General features: G+C 37.2%; 2 long non-coding RNA genes across 3 annotated transcripts; both read left to right on the forward strand.

Annotated features, from left to right (window-relative positions):
• Nucleotides 1-769: 769 nt before the first annotated feature.
• On the forward strand, nt 770-5,060 carry LOC121577551. Of its 2 annotated transcripts, none has more exons than XR_006002650.2 (3): nt 770-801; nt 4,095-4,145; nt 4,503-5,060. It is a non-coding gene; the product is annotated as an uncharacterized LOC121577551 (long non-coding RNA). The 2 variants fall into 2 exon arrangements; XR_006002649.2 differs by lacking the exon at nt 770-801 and adding an exon at nt 3,432-3,443.
• A 1,389-nt stretch (nt 5,061-6,449) lies between these two features.
• Nucleotides 6,450-8,103, forward strand: LOC121566940. Its single transcript, XR_006659058.1, has 3 exons — nt 6,450-6,487; nt 6,597-6,662; nt 6,977-8,103. It is a non-coding gene; the product is annotated as an uncharacterized LOC121566940 (long non-coding RNA).

Here is an 8,103-nt window from a genome sequence, read left to right on the forward strand (position 1 = left end):
TTTTACTGTAATACAACCAACCTTTTGTGTAAAATGTTCACAAAATCAACATTCCCATTACTTGTTTCGATATCATTGCGTAAACAAAATTAGCCCGACCATTTGACAGAACTAACCGCCCCTCAAAACATAACATTAATCTTTATTCTCTCTAATGCCTATGTTTTTGTATTTTTGGGGCAATGTTTTTGCCCATTTAACATATTTCTTATCAATTTGCGTGATTTAATTTATATGGCAGTTGATCCATTTACATTACTTTTAAGGTTGTGAGCTTTCTTTGACAACAAAAGGATAACTCAAAGTCAGGAACCTTGACTCCAGATGTGTTCAGTCGTCAAGTCCTAATTTGGTAATTAGGCTGATCAAGACCGTAAATGTGTTTCAGATGACGTCCCGATATGGTATGACCCAACCAGAGTAGAGTGTGTGTGTTACACGGTCCTCATATTGTTGGTTAGCAGATATTGTACAGTTTTAACCATTTTTATAGAGTCTTGCTTAAAAAGCCCAGATCCACATATTAATTATCTTTCCTAACATCTGTGGTCAATGCAGCCCTTGACCTCAGCAATGAGTCTCACCCCAAAGGCGATTATGATAGACAGGTGGTAGGAATATATTGTGACTGAACTGAGTATGATCATTAGTTTACTGAAATAGATATGATCTATATTATAAAACACAATATTTCTGACATGTTATTGTTGTATTTCGTTGCAGACACCAAGTGACAAGATCCCAGCTCAACCTTCAGCAGACCCAGAAGTGAGACAGAGATCCACTTCATCCTTCCAACAGGTTATTACACATTTATTGTAGATCTTTTCTATTTAAATTAAAGTGTTGTCTCAGTTCAATCCAAAATATGAATTAAATGCTTTTTACTGTATTACAACCAACCTTTTGTGTAAAATGTTCACAAAATCAACATTCCCATTACTTGTTTCGATATCATTGCGTAAACAAAATTAGCCCGACCATTTGACAGAACTAACCGCCCCTCGAAACATAAAATTAATCTTTATTCTCTCTAATGCCTAAGTTTTTGTATTTTTGGGGCAATGTTTTTGCCCATTTAACATATTTCTTATCAATTTGCGTGATTTAATTTAAATGGCAGTTGATCCATTTACATTACTTTTAAGGTTGTGAGCTTTCTTTGACAACAAAAGGATAACTCAAAGTCAGGAACCTTGACTCCAGATGTGTTCAGTCGTCAAGTCCTCATTTGGTAATTAGGCTGTTCAAGACGTAAATGTGTTTCAGATGACGTCCCGATATGGTATGACCCAACCAGAGTAGAGTGTGTGTGTTACACGGTCCTCATATTGTTGGTTAGCAGATATTGTACAGTTTTAACCATTTCTATAGAGTCTTGCTTAAAAAGCCCAGAACCACATATTAATTATCTTTCCTAACATCTGTGGTCAATGCAACCCTTGACCTCAGCAATGAGTCTCACCCCAAAGGCGTTTATGATAGACAGGTGGTAGGAATATATTGTGACTGAACTGAGTATGATCATTAGTTTACTAAATAGATATGATCTATATTATAAAACACAATATTTCTGACATGTTATTGTTGTATTTCGTTGCAGACACCAAGTGACAAGATCCCAGCTCAACCTTCAGCAGACCCAGAAGTGAGACAGAGATCCACTTCATCCTTCCAACAGGTTATTACACATTTATTGTATATCTTTTCTATTTAAATTAAAGTGTTGTCTCAGTTCAATCCAATATATTAATTAAATGCCTTTTTACTGTATTACAACCAACCTTTAGTGTAAAATGTTCACAATATCAACATTCCCATAACTTGTTTCGATATCATAGCATAAACAAAATTAGCCCGACCATTTGACAGAACTAACCGCCCCTCGAAACATAAAATTAATCTTTATTCTCTCTAATGCCTAAGTTTTTGTATTTTTGGGGCAATGTTTTTGCCCATTTAACATATTTCTTATCAATTTGCGTGATTTAATTTAAATGGCAGTTGATCCATTTACATTACTTTTAAGGTTGTGAGCTTTCTTTGACAACAAAAGGATAACTCAAAGTCAGGAACCTTGACTCCAGATGTGTTCAGTCGTCAAGTCCTCATTTGGTAATTAGGCTGTTCAAGACGTAAATGTGTTTCAGATGACGTCCCGATATGGTATGACCCAACCAGAGTAGAGTGTGTGTGTTACACGGTCCTCATATTGTTGGTTAGCAGATATTGTACAGTTTTAACAATTTCTATAGAGTCTTGCATAAAAAGCCCAGATCCACGTATGAATTGTCTTTCCTAACATCTGTGGTCAATGCAGCCCTTGACCTCAGCAAAGAGTCTCACCTCAAAGGCGATTATGATAGACACGTGGTAGGAATATATTGTGACTGAACTGAGTATGATCATTAGTTTACTAAATAGATATTATCTATATTATAAAACACAATATTTCTGACATATTATTGTTGTATTTCGTTGCAGACACCAAGTGACAAGATCCCAGCTCAACCTTCAGCAGACCCAGAAGTGAGACAGAGATCCACTTCATCCTTCCAACAGGTTATTACACATTTATTGTAGATCTTTTCTATTTAAATTAAATTGTTGTCTCAGTACATTCCAATATATTAATTAAATGACTTTTTACTGTATTACAATCAACCTTTTGTGCAAAATGTTCAAAATATCAACATTCCCATAACTTGTTTCGATATCATAGCGTAAACAAAATTAGCCCGACCATTTGACAGAACTAACCGCCCCTCAAAACATAAAATTAATCTTTATTCTCTCTAATTCCTATGTTTTTGTATTTTTGGGGCAATGTTTTTGCCCATTTAACATATTTCTTATCAATTTGCCTGATTTAATTTATATGGCAGTTGATCCATTTACATTACTTTTAAGGTTGTGAGCTTTCTTTGACAACAAAATGATAACTCAAAGTCAGGAACCTTGACTCCAGACGTGTTCAGTCGTCAAGTCCTCATTTGGTAATTAGGCTGTTGAAGACGTAAATGTGTTTCAGATTACGTCCCGATATGGTATGACCCAACCAGAGTAGAGTGTGTGTGTTACACGGTCCTCATATTGTTGGTTAGCAGATATTGTACAGTTTTAACCATTTCTATAGAGTCTTGCATAAAAAGCCCAGATCCACATATGAATTATCTTTCCTAACATCTGTGGTCAATGCAGCCTTTGACCTCAGCAATGAGTCTCACCCCAAAGGCGATTATGATAGACAGGTGCTAGGAATATATTGTGACTGAACTGAGTATGATGATTAGTTTACTAAATAGATATTATCTATATTATAAAACACAATATTTCTGACATGTTATTGTTGTATTTCGTTGCAGACACCAAGTGAAAAGATCCCAGTTCAACCTTCAGCAGACCCAGAAGTGAGACAGAGATCCACTTCATCCTTCCAACAGGTTATTACACATTTATTGTAGATCTTTTCTATTTAAATTAAATTGTTGTCTCAGTTCATTCCAAAATATGAATTAAATGGCTTTTTACTATATTACAACCAACCTTTTGTGTAAAATGTTCACAAAATCAACATTCCCATAACTTGTTTCGATATCATAGCGTAAACAAAATTAGCCCGACCATTTGACAGAACTAACCGCCCCTCAAAACATTTAATTAATCTTTATTCTCTCTAATGCCTATGTTTTTGTATTTTTGGGGCAATGTTTTTCCCATTTAACATATTTCTTATCAATTTGCGTGATTTAATTTATATGGCAGTTGATCCATTTACATTACTTTTAAAGTTGTGAGCTTTCGTTGACAACAAAAGAATAACTCAAAGTTAGGAACCTTGACTCCAGATGTGTTCAGTCATCAAGTTGTTGGTTAGCAGATATTGTACAGTTTTAACCATTTCTATAGAGTCTTGCTTAAAAACCCCAGATCCGCATATTCATTTTTTCATTTATAGGTCATCTATAAAACAGTATTGTCAATTTCTTAACCCAAATTATTTTCACATATAGTATAATGTATAATATCCTAATTTACTGTTACGGTACTGTGTTATTACAAACAAATATTTATTCTTCATAATTTCATTCAAGGCAAGCAAGTCCAGTGGAATTGTACCCTTCCAGTGTCCTACTGCAAAGCAGGTAAGAAAGCTGCATTCTTGTCATTAGATAAAATAGTTCATGTTCTTTGTTAACACATTGTGGTATTTTTGATGTGAGGAAACATTGTAGAAATTTGTACAGCTTAGAAAAAAGCCGCCATCTGCAAAATCTGAGGCGCCGTCATGATCGTTGTGAGGATCGTTATGAGAAGGCTAAAAAGAGATAGCTGAGAGACAGAGGTCTTTCAATCAGTTTACTAGAATACATTTTTCTGTGAGTATGTAGGTGTTATGCACAATGTGATGGTACTGTAGGGAGTATGATACCCTAGGTATTAATACATGTATAAAGTTATTGACAGAATTAGATGCTTTTTTTTTCTCCATTTTCCTTCAGACCTTGATGAATCTTCGGATGCTGCAGACTATCTTCCAGACTCATGTGGCAATTCCTCGGATGCTTCTATTATAAGTACTACAAGTTCTTGTAGTAAGGAATATAAAACCACAGAAAAGAATCTCCACCACAAATTGTCAGAGAACACACCATTAGGGAATGTTACAGCACACAGTGGGGATAGTACCACCAGTTCAGAGAAGCCAAGAACATTAAGTTATTCCAAGCCATCCTTGTACTTCAGTAATAAGCTGTAGTGCCAATTCATCAGAGAACACATCACACCAGAAAAGCTCCATAAATGTCACATGTTTGTCAATAACAGCAAAAGGAAGCAAGTACAACAAGAAGCAATTTTGTCTTTATTGTAAAAAGGCCATTTATAAATTGGCAAGACACCTCGAATCCATCCACAGTGAAAAGCATGATGTTGCAATGGCTTTCAGTTTTAATAAAGGATCCCACAAAAGAAGAGAGTTGTTACGCTCTCTTAAGAAGAGATGAAACTTTGAACATAATACTGAAGTGGCAAGCTGTGGCACTGGAGAGATGGTTGCCTGTAAAGACCTAGTAACGCAAAACCATCTGATGACTACCGTCACTGCAAATTTTGCGAAGGACTGTATGCAAGAAATTCCCTATGGAGACATTTGAGAAACTGCCCGAAGAAGTCTGTTGAGGGAGAGCCTCAAGTTGGGCGAAAACGGATTCAACTGCACTTACCAAGACCTGACTCAGTTAAGGAAACTGTTTGGAAGATTGCTTGTGAAATGAACCACGATGACGTTTCCTCGGTTGTAAGGAGTGAAACTGAATTCCTTTGTATCGGCGAGTCACTGTTGAATTCCAGGAAACCATATGAGAGAAGGAATGACTACATACGCCAAAAAATGAGAGAGATGGCAAGACTATTGATAACGGCAAGGGCTATAACACCTTTGAAGAGCACCGAAGTCCTTGTTATGCCCTGTAACTTTCCCCATGTGATACAGGCAGTAAGATCTGTTGCTGGTTATGATGTCGAAAGCAACTCATATAAAATCCCATCATTGGCTTTGAAATTGGGACACAGTTTAGCCAAAGTTGCAGACATTATGCAATGCAATGCCATCATTGCAAATCGCCCTGCTGTTGCAGAGTCTGCAAAGCAATTTGCCACTTTACATCAGAAAAAGTGGACAGAGTCCATTTCAGCTGCCGCATTGGGTACACTTCAACAGGCCAAATGGAATAAACCACAGGTTTTACCCTTTACAGAGGATGTGTCGGTGCTGCACACGTTTCTTGCTACTGAGCGTGCTAAGTGTATGAAGGACCTTGAGGAAGAACCCAACAGCAAAAGCTTTGGAAATCTTGCTAAAGTGACTTTGACACAGGTAGTACTATTTAACAGAAGGAGGGAAGGGGAAGTTTCAAAAATGGAGCTTCAGTCTTTCACATCCAGGGATCTTACGGAGCTGAATCCAGACATTGTGAGGGGCCTTACTGACTTCGAGAGGAAGCTTGCAGAGCACTTTGAGAGAGTTGAGATTCGAGATAAAAGGTCAAGAAAGGTTCCAGTGCTTCTAACCCCTGACATGATCACTGCTATGGACCTCCTCATGATAAGCAGAAAAGAGTGTCAAGTCCACAAAGAAAATGTGTACATGTTTGCACGGCCAGGTGTCCTTTCCCATTACAGAGGCTCCGACTGCTTTCGCAAGTATGCAAACAATGTGGTGCAAAGAACCCAGAGGCACTCACCTCAACAAGATTGCGGAAACAAGTCGCCACTTTGTCCACACTACTAAACCTCAAAGAAAATGAAATGGATCAACTTGCCACCTTTCTAGGACATGACATCCGTGTCCATAGAGAATTCTATCGGCTTCCAGAGAGTACCCTGCAGCTCGCAAAAGTCAGCAAACTGTTGATAGCAATCGAAAAGGAAGACTGCCTTACCTGCAGGGGGAAAGGGCTGGATGACATTGAGGTCAATCCTGAAGGTAAAATTTTGTTTGAAATATAGTTTTTAGCCACTTCAAATATAACTATTATAAGTGTTGTTAGTCCTTAATTTAAATTATTGCCCGTAAATGTTTTTTACCCAACCAGATGAAGTAGAAATGAGTGATGATGATTCCAGCGAAGAAACCATTGCTGACCTACATCAATGCAAAGGTATCCTGACTTGTATATATGTGGTAATATCTTTAAGTTATGTCACATAAATGCAAATTTCTGTGGGGATTATCGAAATGATCCTCTATCTGTTTTTAAACAATCACATTGGTGGTGATAAGTAATTCCACATTCATGGATTTGCAATTAGTTTATGTTTATATCTCAAATATCAGTTAATATCTAATGTAGAATTGCATATTGCCTGACATTGAGGTTGTTTACAGTGAATAATACAAGCAAGCAAACATATTGTCATAAAGCTCATAGAACATAATCACATTCATTATTACTTTGCAAATGCTCAACAACAGAGACTTCTAGGGACCAGACACTTCTGAGGCAAACACCAGAGTCAACCACCCTGGACAACATGGAGGGCACTTCTGAGTCAACCACCCTGGACAACATGGAGGGCACTTCTGAGTCAACCACCCTGGACAACATGGAGGGCACTCCTGAGTCAACCACCTTGGATAACGTATTTAAATACAGTTGTATTTTGTTTCCATTTATGAAAGCTGTGAAGGTGAGAAGCAAGTGGACAGGTGATGAAGTGAAAGCTGTTGAGCGGCATTTGCTTAATTTCATAACAAGCTGCAGAATACCAGGTAAAAAGGACTGTGACTCCTGCCTCCAAGCAGAGCCAGTAGCTCTGAAAGACAGAGACTGGGTTGCTATCAAATACTACATCCACAACAGAAATGTAGCATTAAAAGGAAGATGAATAGATAGAACTAGAGCATGCCAACTGTAGCTCAGGTACCATTCAATTCCAATTTCAATCAGCTTCTCCTCAGATAGTGTTAATATCTGTGGGTTTCATGTTCATATTATTTTATTTTCCTTAAATGATTTATAGTGTTGGTTCTTGTACAAACATGCCACATAGGCTCGACTGTAGATCCCACATGTTTGTATGTTTATGTATAATTGAGGGCTATTAATGAGCATATGTTTGCCACTTATGGTCAAATTTTTTTGGGATAACAGTTGATGATATAGGTTAATACTCTGCTCTCATTGACAGGGAAAAGAGATAAACAGTACTTAAAGGGATTGTTATTGTTCCTAAGTTTTCAGAAGCACTTTGTTCTTAACCACAAGTTGTTGAATGTGGCAAGGTGTTTAAATTACTGTTAAACTATTACCATTTCAATGGGTGCTTGTAACAGGCCTCGTGTATGGTAACTTGCACTATGTAACTATGATTTAAATCCCTACGTTATTTAGACAGGTTAGCTGAATGTACACTGTCATGTTTCATAGAAGCTGGATGCTTTAATAGAGAGTTTCTCATTCATTTCAAACATGCCATTTCTACTGCCTTGTGCATAGCAGGGAAGGAGGCAAAGTGTAGGTGGTCTATTCTGGATGTTCAATTGATTTGTTAATTTGCATATTTTCGCTGGCACTCAATAAAAGTAAGGCATAAAGTGTT

This window comes from Coregonus clupeaformis, unplaced genomic scaffold (assembly GCF_020615455.1).
Source record: "Coregonus clupeaformis isolate EN_2021a unplaced genomic scaffold, ASM2061545v1 scaf0740, whole genome shotgun sequence".
Lineage (NCBI taxonomy): Eukaryota > Metazoa > Chordata > Actinopteri > Salmoniformes > Salmonidae > Coregonus > Coregonus clupeaformis.